At 39.5% G+C, this 19,279-nt stretch overlaps 1 non-coding gene across 1 annotated transcript; it reads left to right on the top strand.

Annotated features, from left to right (window-relative positions):
* Positions 1-17,542: 17,542 nt before the first annotated feature.
* Positions 17,543-17,649, top strand: LOC131222028 (small nucleolar RNA R71). The gene has a single exon (XR_009159738.1). It is a non-coding gene; the product is annotated as a small nucleolar RNA R71 (small nucleolar RNA).
* Positions 17,650-19,279: the final 1,630 nt, after the last annotated feature.

The raw sequence follows: 19,279 nt of genomic DNA, 5'->3' as shown, positions 1-19,279 counted from the left end.
ACCAGTTAGGATGGATTAGACTTCTATCTTGAGAAAACACCATGATTTCAGGTAATTATTTTAATGGAAAGTTAAAAAATTAAAAGAGAGAGAGATAATGAATTCATGGAAAGAAATGTTCTTTATCATTAGGGCTGCTTTCATCGGGTTTGATGCAAAAATCGCCGCCAACTTCACAGAAAGAAAAATAGCATCAGTGGACACAGATTGCAACCTGGATTTAAACAAGGTTCGAGGTGCCGTCAACAATGCTAACAGAATCCTCCAGGTCAGATTGTTGATTGGACCTGATTTTATTTAAATGATCTTGATAATCCTTTTTATTTAAATGAGCAGACCCGGATGTGCGTCGGAACTATCCGGATATTGAGCGGGGGTCCCTGGAAGGTGGGAACTGCTGTTATGATGATGATGAAGCTGTTCATTTCCTATGGACAACATTGGAGTGGCCTGGCCATTTGGATAGGCCATGTTTATGTATTTACTCGAAATTGATGAAGCAGACCCGGATGTGCGTCGGAGCTATCCGAATGTTGAGCGGGGGTCCCTGAAAGATGGGAACCGGTGTTATGACTATGATGAAGCTTTCCATTTCCTATAAATAGCATTGGAAGGGCCTGGCCAATTGGAGCAGGCCGTGTTTATATCTGTATTTGCAGGGACCACACCCTTAACCTATAAACTAAACCTATTCTCAAATCCCAAAATCTATAACTACAACCTAAACCTATAACCTAAACCTATAACCTAAACTCAATTCCCTAAACTTTAACCTACAACCTAACCTAAACCTATACTTATTCCCTAAACCTATTCTCAAATCCCAAAACCTATAACCTAAACCATACGCTAAACCTATAACCTATAACCTGAACCTATAACCTAAACTCAATTCCCTAAACCTTAACCTATAACCTAACCTAAACTTATACTTATTACCTAAACCTATTCTCAAATCCCAAAACCTATAACCTATAACCTATAACCTGAACCTATAACCTAAACTCAATTCCCTAAACCTTAACCTATAACCTAAACTAAACCTATACTTATAACCTAAACCTATTCTCAAATCCTAAAACCTATAACTTAAACCTATAACCTATAACCTATAACCTGAACCTATAACCTAAACTCAATTCCCTAAACCTTAACTTATAACCTAACCTAAATCTATACTTATAACCTAAACCTATTCTCAAATCCCAAAACCTATAACTATAACCTAAACCTTAACCAAAAACCTATAACCTAACCTAAACCTAAACCTATAACCTTAACCTTAACATATAACCTTAACCTAAACGTAAAGCTAAACATAAACCTATAACCTAAACCTATTCTCAAATCACTAAACCTAAACCTAAACCTAAACCTATAACCTAAACCTATTCTCAAATCCCTAAACCTAAACCTAAACCTTAATGTATTCTCAAATCCCTAAACCTAAACCTACACCTAATCCTAATCTCAACTTCTTAACCTAAATCTAAACCTAAACTTGAAAAAAAAAAACTTAAACCCGATCCCGAACCCGAACCCGATTTCCTAAACCTAAACCTTAACCTATTCTTAATTCCCTAAACCTATAGCTTATAACCTAAACCTAAGCCTAAACCAAAACCTTAACCTAAACCTAAACCTAAACCTAAACCTGTAACCTATAACCTAAACCTACACCTAATCCTAATCTCAACCCCCTAACCTAAACCTAAACCTAAACTTGAAAACCAAAACCAAAACCTGATACCAAAACCGAACCCGATTTCCTAAACCTAAACCTTAACCTATTCTCAATTCCCTAAACCTATTGCTTATAACCTAAACCAAAACCTAAACCTATACCTTAACCTAAACCTATAACCTAAATATAAACCTAAAACCTAAATGTATTCTCAAATCCCTTAACCTAAACCTACACCTAATCCTAATCTCAACTCCCTAACCTAAACCTAAACCTAAACTTGAAAACCAAAACCTAAACCCGATCCCGAACCCGAACCCGATTTCCTAAACCTAAACCTTAACCTATTCTCAATTCCCTAAACCTATTGCTATAACCTAAACCGAAACCTAAACCTATACCTTAACCTAAACCTAAACCTAAACCTATAACCTAAACCTAAACCTAAAACCTAAATGTATTCTCAAATCCCTAAACCTAAACCTACACCTAATCCTAATCTCAAATCCCTAACCTAAACCTAAACCTAAAATTGAAAACCAAAACCTAAACCCGATCCCGAACTTGAACCCGATTTCCTAAACCTAAACCTTAACCTATTCTCAATTCCCTAAACCTATTGCTTATAACCTAAACCAAAACCTAAACATATACCTTAACCTAAACCTATAACCTATAACCTAAACATAACCCTAAAACCTAAATGTATTCTTAAATCCCTAAACCTAAACCTACACCTAATCCTAATCTCAACTCCCTAACCTAAACCTAAACCTAAACTTGAAAACTCAAACCTAAACCCAATCCCGAACCCGAACCCGAACCCGATTACCTAAACCTAAACCTTAATGTATTCTCAAATCCCTAAACCTAAACCTACACCTAATCCTAATCTCTACTCCCTAACCTAAACCTAAACCTAAACTTGAAATCCAAAACCTAAACCCGATCCCGAAACTGAACCCGATTTTCTAAACCTAAACCTTAACCTATTCTCAATTCCCTAAACCTATTGCTTATAACCTAAACCGATACCTAAACCTATACCTTAACCTAAACCTAAACCTAAACCTATAACCTAAACATAAACCTAAACCTTAATGTATTCTTAAATCCCTAAACCTAAACCTACACCTAATCCTAATCTCAACTCCCTAACCTAAACCTAAACCTAAACTTGAAAACTCAAACCTAAACTCGATCCCGAACCCGAACCCGGTTTCTAAAACCTAAACCTTAACCTATTCTCAATTCCCTAAACCTATTGCTTATAACCTAAACCGAAACCTAAACCTATACCTTAACCTAAACCTAAACCTAAACCTATAACCTATAACCTAAACCTAAACCTAAAACCTAAATGTATTCTCAAATCCCTAAACCTAAACCTACACCTAATCCTAATCTCAACTCCCTAACCTAAACCTAAACCTAAACTTGAAAACCCAAACCTAAACCCGATCCCGAACCCGAACCCGATTTCCTAAACCTAAACCTTAACCTATTCTCAATTCCCTAAACCTATAGCTTATAACCTAAACCTAAGCCTAAACCTAAACCTAAACCTTAACATAAACCTAAAACTGTAACCTATAACCTAAACCTAAACCTAAAACCTAAATGTATTCTCAAATTCCTAAACCTAAACCTACACCTAATCCTAATCTCAACTCCCTAACCTAAACCTTAACCTAAACTTGAAAACCAAAACCTAAACCCGATCCCGAAATCGAACCCGATTTCCTAAACCTAAACCTTAACCTATTCTCAATTCCCTAAACTTATAGCTTATAACATAAACCTAAACCTAAACCTAAACCTAAACATATATAACATATAACCTAAACCTAAACCTAAAACCTAATGTATTCTCAAATCCCTAAACCTAAACCTACACCTAATCCTAATCTCAACTCCCTAACCTAAACCTAAACTTAAACTTGAAAACTCAAACCTAAACCCGATCCCGAACCCAAACCCGATTTCCTAAACCTAAACCTTAATGTATTCTCAAATCCCTAAACCTAAACCTACACCTAATCCTAATCTCAACTCCCTAACCTAAACCTAAACCTAAACTTGAAAACTCAAACCTAAATTCGATCCCGAACCCGAACCCGATTTCCTAAACCTAAACCTTAACCTATTCTCAATTCCCTAAACCTATAGCTTATAACCTAAACCTAAACCTAAACCTAAACCAATAACCTATAACCTAAACCTAAACCTAAAACCTAAATGTATTCTCAAATTCCTAAACGTAAACCTATACCTAATCCTAATCTCAACTCCCTAACCTAAACCTAAACTTGAAAACCCAAACCTAAACCCGATCTCAAACCCGAACCCGATTTTCTAAACCTAAACCTTAACCTATTCTCAATTCCCTAAACCTATAGCTTATAACTTAAACCTAAACCTAAACCTAAACCTAAACCTATATAACATATAACCTAAACCTAAACCTAAAACCTAATGTATTCTCAAATCCCTAAACCTAAACCTACACCTAATTCTAATCTCAACTCCCTAACCTAAACCTAAACCTAAACTTGAAAACCCAAACCTAAACCCGATCCCGAACCCGAACCCTATTTCCTAAACCTAAACCTTAACCTATTCTCAATTCCCTAAACCTATAGCTTATAACCTAAACCTAAACCTAAACCTTAACTTAAACCAATAACCTGTAACCTAAACCTAAACCTAAACCAATAACCTGTAACCTAAACCTAAACCTAAAACCTAAATGTATTCTCGAATCCCTAAACCTAAACCTACACCTAATCCTAATCTCAACTCCCTAACCTAAACCTAAACCTAAACTTGAAAACCCAAACCTAAATCCGATCCCAAAACCGAACCCGATTTCCTAAACCTAAACATTAACCTATTCTCAATTCCCTAAACCTATAGCTTATAACCTAAACCTAAACCTTAACCTAAACCTAAACCTATAACTTATAATCTAAACCTAAACCTAAAACCTAAATGTATTCTCAAATTCCTAAACCTAAACCTACACCTAATCCTAATCTCAACTTCCTAACCTAAACCTAAACCTAAACTTGAAAACCCAAACCTAAACCCGATCCCGAACCCGAACCCGATTTCCTAAACCTAAACCTTAACCTATTCTCAATTCCCTAAACCTTAACCTATAACCTAACCTAAACCTAAACCTATTACCTGCACTTATAACCTAAATCTATAACCTAAACCTAAGCCTAAAACCTAAACCTAAACCTAAAATCGAAATGTATTCTCAAATCCTTAAACCTAAACCTACACCTAATCCTAATCTCAACTCCCTAACTTAAACTTAAACCTAAACTTGAAAACCCAAACCTAAACCCGATCCCGAACCCGGACCCGATTTCCTAAACCTAAACCTTAACCTTAACCTATTCTCAATTCCCTAAAGCTATAACCTATATACTATAACTTATAACTAAAACCTAAACCTTAACCTAAACCTATAACCTAAACCTAAACCTTAACCTAAACCTAAACCAAAACCTATAACCTAAACCTTAACCTATAACCTAAACTTATAACCTATAACCTAAAACCTAAACCTAAACCTAAACCTATAACCTAAAACCTAATCCTAAACTTAAACCTATAACGTAAAACCTAAAACCTAAACCTAAACCTAAAACCTAAATGTATTCTCAAATCCTTAAACCTAGACCTACACCTAATCCTAATCTCAACTCCCTAACCTAAACCTAAACCTAAACTTGAAAACCCAAACTTAAACCCGATCCCGAACCTAAACCCAATTGCTGTAATAATGTAGCCCAATCACATGGCAAAAAACAAGAATGTATCCCTTTTAACACACCCCTTTTTACAAAGCTTTAATTTTTGTTGTTGTTTCTATTAACTTGAATTGTAGCCCAATCATATGGCAACAAACAAGAATGTATCCCTTTTAACACATGCCCCTTTTTACAAAGCTTTAATTTTTCTTGTTGTTTCTATTAACTTGAATTGAAACACTTTTTTGCATTATTTGCTTACATTAGTTTTATTTTTATGATGAGTTTTATTTAAAAAAAGTGCCCACTTTTTTGAAAGAAGTTTATGCAATTCTTCATGGTTCTGAATTATAATGTTTTGTTGGTTTAATATTTATTTTTTTAGATGAAAGACAAAAAGAAAATTGTTACTGATTTTTTTCCTTTTTTTATTTATGATGTTAAACGTATATGTATTTATGCGTGGATGAATATAATGTGGATAAGATTGTTTGTGTTTGGATGGATGTAGTTTATGTTTAGATGAATGTAGTTTATGTTGGATTTACGTAGTTTGGGTTTAGATAGATATGAATGTGAATATGATGAAATATATTATATAACAGGTGTATATCAGAAAGAATACGATGAAATATATTGTAACAGGTGTATATTGATCCTCTCAAATTTGAAAATGTGCTTTGAAGGCTCATAAGGGACGGTCCGTGGCCGTCCTTTGAAGGCTCATAAGAGACCGTCCATGACAGTCCTTTTTAAGGATGGTCCATGACCGTCCTTTTAAAGGACGGTCCATAGCCGTCCTTTGAAGGGCCATAAGAGACGGTCCATGACAGTCCTTTTTAAGAACGGTCCATGACCGTCCTTTTAAAGGACGGTCCATGGCCGTCCTTTGAAGGCTCATCAGAGACGGTCTATGACAGTCCTTTTTAAGGACGATTCATGACCGTCCTTTCAAAGGAAGAACGGTCGATGGCCGTCCTTTGAAGGCTCATAAGAGACGGTTCATGACCGTCCTTTCCACGACCATCCTTTTTAAGGACAGTCCATGACCGTCCTTTTTTCGTCAATAAGAATGATGGTTTTCGACCATCCTTTGAGTAATACGACACGTCAAAATTTGATGGCCCATGCGATGGTCCATGACCATCCTTTTTTGTCATTTGAGATGATTTTGGATCGTCCTTTTTTCACAGTTTTGACGTAGTGGGCCACGGATGAGACGTCTTCTTCGATCATGATTTCTCCCCAGTGATTATGAGCAGATATTATTCCAGCAATATCAAAATTGCAGACAAGGAAATCGAACCATCACAGATTACACTGAAGAATTCCAACAGTTGGCTACATGAAATGATCTGTCAGAATCTGCGTCATAGAAGGTGGCACGATTTATAGGGGGTTGCGACCGACAATTCAGGATTGAGTTTAAATGTACCCAGTCGGGACCGTGGATGAAGTAGTTCAATTGGCGGGTAGGGTAGAAACACAACTTGCAAGAGCTCCTGCTCATCCATATCCTTCAACTCGACTCCCTATGACGGGTCTCATACAAGATCCAGTGCTGGCACGAGGAAAAGACACAGTACCTCAACTTCCTATAACCGCAAACCGTAATATGGGGAGCAGCTCATCCAAACCTCAACGTGCAGCACCCACAAAGCGGGTTTAAGTGGGATTCCAAATCCTTATGCTTGGACAAGGTCGAACAATTGTTACCGCTGTCTCCAACCAGGCCACCTATCAAACACTTGTCCTCAACGTCCCGCAGCACACTTGACTATAAATGAAGGGGGCACTGAAGATGAGGCTGCAGAAGAAGACCATGGTTTTGATGAACATGAACAAACCACTGAAGAAATAACAGGTGGCGATGAAGTGACGGGCGAGGATCGTGGCGAATTTCTAATTGTGAGGCAATTACTGTATTCCTCAGGAAAGAAATTACATCCACAACGACACAATATATTTCGTACTTGGTGCACTGTCAACGGAAAGGTCTGTGAAGTGATCATAGACAGTGGTAGTAGCGAGAACATCGTCTCAAGAGTGATGGTGGACAAGTTGCAGCTACCAACGATGAAGCGTCCTTCCCCGTACTCAATTGGCTGGATAAAAAAGGTGAATGAGACCAAGGTAACTAAACAATGCACTATCTCATTTTCAATTGGTAAAAACTATAATGATCAAATACTTTGTGACGTGGTCAACATGGAAGCTTGTCATATGCTACTTGGTCGACCCTGGCAGTCAGACCGTAATGTAACCCAATGAGGACGAGATAATGTCTACATATTCATCAAGGATAGTCAAAAATTAATCATTGCCCCTATGGCACCAGAGAACCACCCTGAAGCTTCTAAAGTGAGGGGAGTTCCCTCTTGACCATTCGGGATTTCATAGAGGAATCCAAGGAAACCAGCGAGGTATATGTCATAGTGGTGAAGGGCAAGGAAGAGGAACCCTTAAACATCCCTCCAAGTTTAAGACTATTGCTAAACGAATTCAAAAAAGTCTGGCCTGAGGATTTACCTAATGGATTGCCCCCCATGAGGGACATCCAACATCATATAAACCTCGTCCCTGGGGCTAGCCTGCCCAACCGCCCTTATTATTGGATGAGTCCGAAGGAGTGTGAGATACTTTAGGGGTAAGTGGAGGAATTGATCCGTAAGGGTCTCTTGAGAGAGCATGAGCCCATGTTCGTACCAACATTATTAACGCCAAAAAAAAGATGGAAGCTGATGCATGTATGTCGACAGTCGGACAATCAACAAAATTACAATAAAGTATCAGTTCCCAATACCACGGTTGGATGACATGCTCGATATGCTAGAAGGGACCAAGGTGTTCTCTAAACTGGATCTAAGGAGCGGGTACCATCAGATTCGTATCCGACCCAGTGATGAGTGAAAAACGACATTCAAGACCAAGGAAGGGTTGTATGAGTGGCTGGTCATGCCATTCGGCCTATCGAACGCACCAAGTACTTTTATGCGTTTAATGAATCAAGTTCTAAAACCGTTCACTGGCTAATTTGTGGTAATATATTTTGATGACATATTGATATATAGCCAGGATGAGGCGGAGCATAGAAAACATCTCAGGTAGGTGCTGCAGGTCTTACAAATTAACAAGTTGTACCTTAACTTGAAGAAGTGTAGTTTTTAACTGACAGCCTTTTGTTTCTAGGATTTGTTGTAATGTCCACATGCATTCGTATGGACAATGAAAATATATGAACTATTATGGAATGGCCGATCCCAACAAACATTTATAAGGTGAGGAGTTTTCACGGGTTGACGACTTTTTATCTTCGATTTGTGCGAGATTTTAGCACCATAGTCGTGCCTATAACAGATTGTATGAAAAAAGGACTGTTCCAGTGGACCGATAAAGCTAACGAGAGCTTTCATGAGATCAAGCATTGTTTGTCTACAACTGTTCACTCCCCAAGTATAGGGTTGTGATGTAGTAATAAACTCGGTAAGACCGAGGTTGAATCCACAGGGACTGATACCTGTACGTTATCTGAAACCAAGTAGAACTAAAACTAGACTAAGATGTGATCTAAACCAAATAGAATTTAAGGAATAATTGTGGAATAATTATCTAAAACTTTAAGGAATTCAGAGGAAGGAAACTAGGGATTCAGAGGATCCACTTGTAGATATCAGGGAGATCTTATGCATCAAGGATTATGGAATTAAGTTGAACTTACTTGATCTGGTTTTCAAGAGATGAAAGGTATATGAATTAGAATGGATTCCATCATCTAACCATGCCCAGGCGACAAAGCAAACAACAGGATTAAACTAGTTACCAACCAATCAACAGTGCATGAAAGTTAGGAAGGGTACTATCATCCAACCATGCCCAGGAGACGATGGTGAACAACAGGGCCTCCTGACGTCATAAACATCAAAAGAGAAAAAGAAATATTCAAAGCCATTGCAAACCCATTGTAATTTCAGTCACAACAGACCATTAAAGACTGAGAAAATATTCCTTTAATAATTAAACCACAATCAAGTTTAATTCACAATTAAATAATTAAATTAACAAATAAAGTCTCCCATCTCAATACAAGCTTCACCTCTTAGCCCTAGCTAGGAGGATTAGCCCGTCATGATGTGGCTACAAAAATAAAGAGAAAAGAACCTTTTCCTTTCTATCTCTTTCCCTGCTCTACGTCCAGCCAAAAGCCTTTCTGCTCCCTATCTTCTCTGTTTCTCTTTCTCTCTCCCTGATGTCCAGCCAAAAGCCCCCTCCTTCCTTCAATCGTACCCAAGCCAAAAAGAACTCCTCCGCTCCCTCCCTTCTCCCTCACATTCCACCTCTTTCTTTTATAAAGGCAGTCCCCCCGGTCAGATGGTTGTTGGCTGGCGTGAAGTCAGCAGCCGTGGAGAGAAGTCTGTGGGAAGTTTCGCACCACCCCAGCGGAAACGCATAATCTTCTTGCGTTTGGATCAGATTTTAGCACCACAAAGATCCGGCAGCATGATCCATTCCATTCATTAAATTCCTCTTAAAATCTTGATCCTAGAAAGTGTGGTATGGATCATCCCTGTGATGGCCCGTAGGATCTTCACTGTTACCATTTATCTTATGCTCGAGAAAAAAGAAACATGTAGAAACAATTCTTGGCCCTTCTTTGCAAGATTTTCATCTACATAACCCTCAGCCAGACCGTTAGAACCTTCTGGACTGTCCGGATCAAGCCTATGGGTCAAGACAGAGGCCCACAAGGTTTCGTTCACAAGCCAGATCGCAGAACAGAGCCTGCGCAATGACCTTTCGCTGTTATCTATGGGACCCACACACAGCGATCTTTCAGCGAATCTGCATCGATCATTGTCTTAGTAGGATCAATTTAGGCCAATATTCAAAATTTGAAATGGATCTGAGCTTTTGGTGGGCCACTGCGTGGATCAACGCCTGGCGAAAGATCTAACCATGGCAATCCTATCTGTATAGATGGTTGCAAGGGAATAGGAGGTTTCAGTCAAAATTCTTCTCTGGATGCAATGGTCGGTCCGGATCAATGTTTCTGATGAGGGAATTTGATGCGTACTGCCCCAGACTTCTCGGACGTCCGCAAAGCAGAGCATGCGCACGTTCCTGCGTATTGCTGCTTGCAGAAATTTCTGTGAGGCCCACCTCCTTTGGTGTTTTGAGAAATCCACGCCATCCATAATATTCTTCACGAAATTTGGGTTGGGAAGGGACGGTTTTGGATCAAATTCGGCGTGACCCACGGAAGAAATCAACTGCAATAGTTGTAGGGCAGTCCATTTGTGACCATTGAAACCAACACGTGTGTGTGCATGAGTGTATAAAGTCAACATGGGTTTGGCTAAATCGAGCCCCTCTGCATGATGGACGGCTCAGATTGAGCATTTGGACCATGATGATGGCCCACTGAGATCATCCGCAGTCTCTGTTTCATACCAGAAACAGAGTTCTATTTTTTTGAAGAGGAGACGTCCCTGTGTTGCCATGCACGTCTTAGTGCAAAAAGTGTACTATGTACACTGTATGATGATTATGAGAAATCCACACCATCCATCTTGTTTCCCATTTCATTTGAGCCGTGGGGGCCGAAGTTAAAGCGTATCTGGACAGCGGGTGGGCCCCAAATCAGGGTTTTATGGACTGATCTGTTAGTTCAGCCACTTTCACGAGGATCCAATGGCTGAAATTTGACGTGTACGGTTAGTTTTTAGTCCTCGAGCTATGTATAAAGTTTCGAGCCAAACAGATGATGGAAACCCAGTGATCTTGTATTCTGGCTGACTTTCAGGCCGCTTGAGCTTCAGTTTCTCAATTTTTGCGGATCCCTGGCGTGTAATTCCGTCGATCTTGGTCCCTTGGAGTCCGTCCCTTGCCTTGGTGCATTTTGAACATTAAATCCGTGCTTTTAGCATCCCGATCCAGTCTCAACTCGCAATTCCACCTTGCAACACAAACATGATTAAAATGGGCTATTCAACGGTACCATGTTCATAAATCCAGGCAATAACTGGGTCTGATATGCAATATTTGACCCTCAACATAACCCCCAACTAGCATTTTGCTAGTCCCGAGCAAAATATGCGAAAAGTAAGTTGAGAATTACAGAACAATTTCCATAAACTCGAGTGATTTTTGCAGAATAATCCAGATATGAGAATTCTCAGATTCATGAATGTTGGCATTACTTTATTCTGAAATCAAGCTCAAATATTAATCCATTAATTAGAACGATTCTAAATATTCAGTTCCATGAGTGTATAGTGTAATCTTAGCTTAACACTATTAAAATTCACTTCTCTATTTCAGGATATCATTGGTAACCACAATAGAATTTATGATAACCAACACCTAAACCAAAACTTGATTCATTCTTCCAGCTTTTGATGATCTTCACACTATGTCAACTTTTTTTTTTTCTTTTTTTTAAGAAAATCCAAGGAGGAGAATCGAATCTACACCTATAGGGAGCAAACCTATGATAAAGACCAGTCGCCAAAAAAGTTTCTGAATGTCAACCTTAGGGAATCAAACCTTCACCTGTAGGGAGCAAACCTATGGTGAAAACCATTCACTCAATCCTTTCAATTCTCAGGTTGGTTCCTTTCAAGCTTAGTAATCACCAAATTAATCCTTCAATATCGAACGAAACCTTAATGTGTAAGCGAGATGTGACATGTAAAATTATGATTCAATCAATGTTTACAACTTCTAATCATGGATTAATAGTTCAAACTCTGAATCCAAGAGTTATAAATTACCAACATCATGTATTTTATAATTCCAAGTGTCCCAGATGGCCATCAAAATCACTTTGAATTCATACGAAATTCCAAAAAAAATTTAAAATTTTCACAATTTTCGCTCAAGACCAAGAAAACACAGATTAGGAAACCTAATCTCCCACCCCCAACCTAAAATCTACATTGTCCTCAATGTAAAAGAAATAAGCATGCAATGCACATGCGACAACGAAAATATAAGAGGAGTAATGGAAAGATAGTACCTGGATGAAAGAATCAAGAGGCTTTCCAAAGATATCGCAGCATGGGCGTCGGTCAGCACGAGAGAGAAGGCAACACAAAAATAACAAAAATAAAATCCTACCTATACCACTTTCGCAGGTGCTCTCGATTGCATCTAGCATATGCAACAAGCCTTTAAACCCCTAGGTTGCCCCTAGTGGACGAGTTGTAGTCTCGTGAGGGCTTGCAGTAATGTTACCCACAAACATTGAACTAACTAATGAAATGAAGAGCTGGGTTGCCTCCCAGGAGCGCTAAGTTTACCGACTTCAACCAGACAAATAAAGCAACTACCCTAGTCCTATGAAAGCGATAAACTTACCTGTACCTCCATCAGATTAGGACATCAATCCTGGTAAACAGGAGCAGTCAGGGGCATGGACATGTCCTCTGAATCAAATTCCTCGACAAATGGTTTCAATCGATGTTCATTGACTTTAAACTCCTTACCATTGTCGGAATCTCTTATCTCAACGGCCCCATGAGGAAAAACAGTAACAACAATGTAAGGGCCGGTCCAACGAGATCGAAGCTTACCCGGAAAGAGATGTAATCGAGAATTGTACAAAAGGACCTTCTGACCAGGTGTGAATGATTTTCGCAAAATGTGTTGGTCATGAAATGCTTTCATCTTGTCCTTGTAAATTCTCGAATTATCGTACGCATCATTTCGGATTTCCTCAAGTTCATTCAATTAAAGTTTGCGTAGCGAGCCAGCGTTGTCCAAATTGAAATTAAGATTTTTGATCACCTAGTACGCTTTATGCTCCAGCTCTACAGGCAAGTGACAAGCTTTCCCATAGACAAGTCTAAAGGGAAACATTCCAATAGGGGTTTTAAAGGCCGTACGGTATGCCCATAGGGCATCGGTCAATCGGATTTACCAATCCTTACGATCAGGGTTAACCGTTTTCTCTAGGATATGTTTGATCTCTCTATTGGAAATCTCAGCTTGTCCACTTGTCTGTGGATGGTATAGGGTGCTCACCTTATGAGAGATACCGTATTTCTTCATTAAGCTCTCAAATGGTTTATTGCAAAAGTGTGAGCCTCCATCACTAATGATGGCTCGAGGCGTTCCGAATCGAGAAAGGATGTTTTCTTTTAGGAATTTAATGACCGTGCGATGGTCATTAGTTCGACACGGAATCGCTTCGACCCATTTAGTGACATAATCCACGGCGAGCAAAATGTACAGATTTCCAAACGATTGGGGGAATGGTCCCATGAAATCGATGCCCCAGCAATCAAATGCTTCAATGATAAGGATGAGATTCAAAGGCATCATATTTCGACGGGACAATGCTCCCAATTTCTGACAACACTCACAAGCTTTGCAAAACTCATGAGTGTCCCTAAACATAGTGGGCCAGTAAAAGCCACACTGCAGAATCTTGGCCGTGGTCTTTTTAGCAGAAAAGTGACCACCACAGGCCTGTGAATGACAGAAGGAGATGACGCTCTGATGCTCATCGTCTGGTACACATCTCCTTAGGATTTGGTCTGGGCAATATTTAAATAAATAAGGATCATCCCAGAAAAAGTTGCGCACCTCGGTGAAAATTTTCTTCTTATCTTGCGCAGTCCACTGTGTCGGTATGGCACCTGTAGCAAGATAATTAGCAATATTAGCAAACCAAGGTGAATGGGAGACTCTGAACAGTTGTTCATCAGGGAACATGTCGTTGATATGAGTCGTCTCAAGGGAATCAAAGGTATGAAGGCAAGAAAGGTGATCGGCCACAACGTTTTCTACTCCCTTTTTTTCTTTAATTTCCAAATCAAATTCTTGGAGTAGAAGGATCTATCGTATCAAACGGGGCTTAGAATTATTCTTAGAAAGAAGATACTTAAGTGCCGCATGATCTGTGTAGATAATGATCTTGGATCCAATCAAGTAGAACCTAAATTTGTCCAAGGTGAACACTACAGATAAGAGTTCCTTTTCCGTATTCGAGTAGTTCACCTGGGCAGAATTTAAAGTTCTACTTGCGTAATGAATGACGTAGGGTCTCTTATCTTTTCTCTGGCCTAGGACCACCCCAAGAGCATAATCAGAAGCGTCGCACATGAGCTCAAAAGTAAGGCTCTAGTCGGGTGGCTGCATGATAGGTGCAGTGGTTAATGTGCCCTTAAGCTTGGTGAAAGCTTCTTAGCATTGCTCAGTCCACTCGTACGGAGCATCCTTTTGAAGAAGATTACATAAAGGACGAGAGAGGAGACTAAAGTCCTTTATGAATCGCCTGTAAAATCCTGCGTGTCCTAAGAAGGATCGCACGTCTCTGATGTTATTGGGTTGCGGTAGGTTAGAGATAAGATCGATTTTTGCCTTATCTACCTCGATTCCCTTGGACGAGATGATATGCCCAAGGACAATTCCTTTCTGAACCATGAAATGGCACTTCTCCCAATTAAGTACCAAGTTCTTTTCTTCACATCTTTTCAGCACACATTTAAGACTTTCCAAGCACTTGCTAAAAGATGGACCGTAAACAGAGAAATCATCCATGAAGACCTCTAGATATTGCCCCACCATATCAGAAAAGATACTAAGCATACATCGCTGAAAGGTGGCAGGGGAATTACATAGTCCGAATGGCATCCTTCGGTAGGCAAAGGTGCCGTAGGGACATGTAAATGTGGTCTTTTTCTGGTCTTCAGGGGCTATCTCTATCTGGTTGTAGCCCGAATACCCGTCAAGGAAACTGTAATAGGAATGACCAGCTAACCTTTCCAGGATCTGATCAATGAATGGTAAGGGAAAGTGGTCTTTCCTCGTGACGGTGTTCAACTTCCTGTAGTCAATGCACATTCTCCAACCAGTAGTGACTCTAGTTGGCACGAGTTCATTATTAGCATTGGCTACGATGGTGATTCCGGACTTCTTAGGGACCACTTGAGTTGGGCTCACCCATTGACTATCAGATATAGGGTATATGATACCCACGTCTAATAGTTTAAGAACCTCGGCCTTAACCACTTCCTTCATGTTTGGATTTAGTCTACGTTGTGGTTGCCGAGCGGTTTTTGCATTATCCTCAAGATATATGTGGTGAGTACAAATCGAGGGATCGATTCCCTTGAGGTCCGCTATCGTCCATCCCAGGGCTCCTTTATGCTCAATGAGAGTAGATATGAGCATACTCTCCTGTTCTTTCTCTAGGTGGGCAGAGATCACCACCGGGTACGTCTCATCTTGACCTAAATAGGCATATTTCAAATCAGAGGGCAAAGGTTTTAGGTCAAGCTTCGGCGGCTTGAGGTTAGACGGTAGAGGCACTACATCGGTTTATGGCAATTCTTCAAATTGTGGCCTCCACCGGTTAACTTCAAGTACCGGTGCAGTATCAAGCAAGGCGCACGTCTCCCTAATCATGTCATCATCAAAATCATGGGAGTGGGCCAGGCACGTCTCTAGATGGTCGGAGGACAAGGTCAGAGGTGTCGTATCTTCCACGAAAGAGTCAATCATGTTAATGTCGTGGAAATCGTCATCCTCCTCTAAGTTTCTGCCGTTATTGAAAAAGATGTTTGACTCCAATGTCATATTCCCAAAAGACATAGTCATGACACCATTCCTGCAATTGATAATTGCATTTGAAGTGGCAAGGAATGGGTGGCCAAGAATGACAGGGATCAGAGTGCTTATGTTATTGATGGGTTTGGTGTCCAGGATGATAAAATCTACAGGGTAGTAAAATCTATCAACTTGGACCAACACATCCTCAATTATCCCTCTTGGTACACGAACAGAGCGATCAGCAAGTTGTAGTGTAGTTAGGGTGGGTTTTAATTCACCTAAACCTAACTGTTTGTATATCGAGTAGGGAATCAGATTGACGCTTGCTCCTAAGTCAAGAAGTGCGTGATCAATTCGATGGTTCCCGATTACGCATGATATGGTTGGGCTACCGGGATCTTTGAATTTCTGCGGCACGTCTTGCTTCAGGATAGCACTCACTTTCTCAGTCAAGAAAATTTTCTTTTGAATACTTTGTCGTCTTTTGGTCGTGCATAAGTCTTTCAGAAATTTGGCATATGAAGGTATCTGTTTCACGACATCAAGTAGAGGAATGTTGACTTTCACTTGTTTTAACACCTCTAGGATATCCTGAGAGTTAGAGAGAAGTTTTGGTGAAATCAACCGTTGGGGGAACGGAGCAACTGGCTTCTCTAGAAGTTCCGATTCTAATTTTTGTGGGGCATCACTGGATCCATCATTGTTATCCTCTTCTGGTTCTTGAGGCTTTTTGGGCCTGACCGGAAGAGTTTTATCAATAATCTTTCCACTCCTAAGAGTGGTGATGGATTTAGCATGCCCCATCTGATTTGAAGAGCTGGGATCATTAATCTCGTACTGCGATTAAGGATTGGGGAGAGGTTGTGCAAGAAGCATTCTCTTTTCTATAACCGTCATACGAGAATCTATCTTTTGCATAAAATCTTTAATTCCCCGCATTGCCTGAGCCAGCTCTTGTATGGAATTTTGAACCGGTTCCTCTTGGGGTTTCACTTGATTTGAATTTTGATTGAAGAAACCTGGAGGAGTAGCCGTTTGTCCATTCCTCCAACTAAAGTTTGGATGATTTTTCCAGCCAGGATTGTATGTATTGGAGTTAGGTCCAGTAAAAGGTCTTTGATAGTTGTTTACGACATTGGCTTGTTCATTCAACACTCCTCGAAAGGCAGGTATTATAGGACAGTTTTCAGTTGTGTGAATGTTGCAATCACAGATGCCGCAAACAATTTCATTGACCTTATCCTTCTTTCCTTCCATGGCCTCAACTTTCCTTATGAGCGTAGTCACTTTACACTTAAGATCATCCTCTTCTTTCAAGAGATATAATCCACCTTTCTCTTTTAATTGAGTCGGCCTAGACGTGGTGTTCGACTTTGGGTAATAGTCCCAAGATTGTGTTTTTTCAGCCAAACTGTCGAGGTAGTCCCATACCTCGTCGACATCTTTATTAATGAACTCTCCATTATACATTGTCTCGACCATTTGGCGCATGGAAGATGTCAGTCCATCGTAGAAAAAATTTGTAATGCGCCATGTTTCAAATCCGTGTTGTGGGCATGAACTGACCAAATCTTTGAACCTTTTCCAACATTGGAAGAATGTTTCATCTTCCTTTTGGGTAAAGTTCATGATTGCTTTTCTGAGGGTAATCGTTTTATGATGTGGGAAGAATTTTTTTATGAATTCCCTCTGCATGTCATTCCATGTGCCAATGGATCTAGGACGCAGTGAATGTAACCACGTCTTAGCTTTCTCTTTTAAGGAAAAAGGAAAGAGTTTCAGCCTAATTGTATCCTCAGATACATTAGGAAAACATAATGTAGCTATAATCTCATCGAATTCTTTCAAATGTAAATATGGACTCTCTGATTCAAGTCCATGGAATTTGTGAAGGAGTTGGATAACTCCTGGCTTGATTCCATTTGTCCTGTGTTTTCAGGGAAAATCATGCATGAAGGCATACTCACTCCCGCCGGTTGTAGATAATCTCGTAAAGTACGAGGCGGGGGTGCCTGTTGCACCTCATTCTCATCTTGGGTATCCTCCACCCTGGGTGGAAGTAGAGGAGGTTGGTCTTCAGCCATAACTTCAATTAACTCAGGGGATTTTGAGCGGTGTCTAGTCCTGCGATGGATAGGCAACCCCTCAACCAATCCTCCTTCAGTCAAGAGACGTCGAGTGTCGTCACGGGCCCACTTGGGCATGAAACACTCACAGCCCTCAATTAGATTCAAAACCTAATCCTAAGAAAGGGGAAGAAAATCTAGATAGAAAGGGAGAGTTGGAAAGAAATTACTAAATTGGAGTCCCTAAGTTAAAAACCTGCAAAATAAAATAAACAAGTCAGTTTCTAAAAGAAGAAAAGTCTAAACTAGGAGGTAAATTACTAAAAGAGAACTGAAAAGTAGAAAGTAGGGAGAAAGCTTACTGAATTAGAAATTTCTATCTTAAAGGCCTACAAAATAAGAAGGTTAGTTTCTAAACAAAAATTCTAAAAATAAATTAGGAAACAAATTAGATTCTAAAAGAGTTAAAATTAGAAAGTTACTAAAATAAAAATAGAAGGTTAATTTCTAAAAAGGGGAATAACTAACCAAGTTTCTAAAAACAAAAGAGGAAAATTTCTAAAAACTATTTCCTACAAATAGGAAAATACTAGAATTAGAAAAATTTAAACCCTAACTTTAAAAGTGGAAAAAGTAGAGAAATTAGGAAGGAATTACCAATTTAGGAACTTATGTCAGGATCCTACAAAATATAGAAACAAGTTAGTTTCTAAAAATAAAATAAAATAAAAACCTTTAGCCTAAAGTTAGTAAAATCCTAATCCTAACCTAATTCTAAAACTAATTAATTTTAGAAAAATGTAACCGTCAATCCCCGGCAACGGCGCCAAAAACTTGTTCACTCCCCAAGTATAGGGTTGTGATGTAGTAATAAACTCGGTAAGACCGAGGTCGAATCCACAGGGACTGATACCTGTACGTTATCTGAAACCAAGTAGAATTAAAACTAGACTAAGATGTGATCTAAACCAAATAGAATTTAAGGAATAATTGTGGAATAATTATCTAAAACTTTAAGGAATTCAGAGGAAGGAAACTAGGGATTCAGAGGATCCACTTGTAGAGATCAGGGAGATCTTATGCCTGCATCAAGGATTATGGAATTAAGTTGAACTTACTTGATCTGGTTTTCAAGAGATGAAAGGTATATGAATTAGAATGGATTCCATCATCTAACCATTCCCAGGCGACAAAGCAAACAACAGGATTAA

This window comes from Magnolia sinica, chromosome 12, assembly GCF_029962835.1.
Source record: "Magnolia sinica isolate HGM2019 chromosome 12, MsV1, whole genome shotgun sequence".
NCBI classification, from domain to species: domain Eukaryota; kingdom Viridiplantae; phylum Streptophyta; class Magnoliopsida; order Magnoliales; family Magnoliaceae; genus Magnolia; species Magnolia sinica.
Note: the sequence above shows the minus strand (reverse complement) of the source record. Positions and strands in the feature narration are given on the sequence as shown.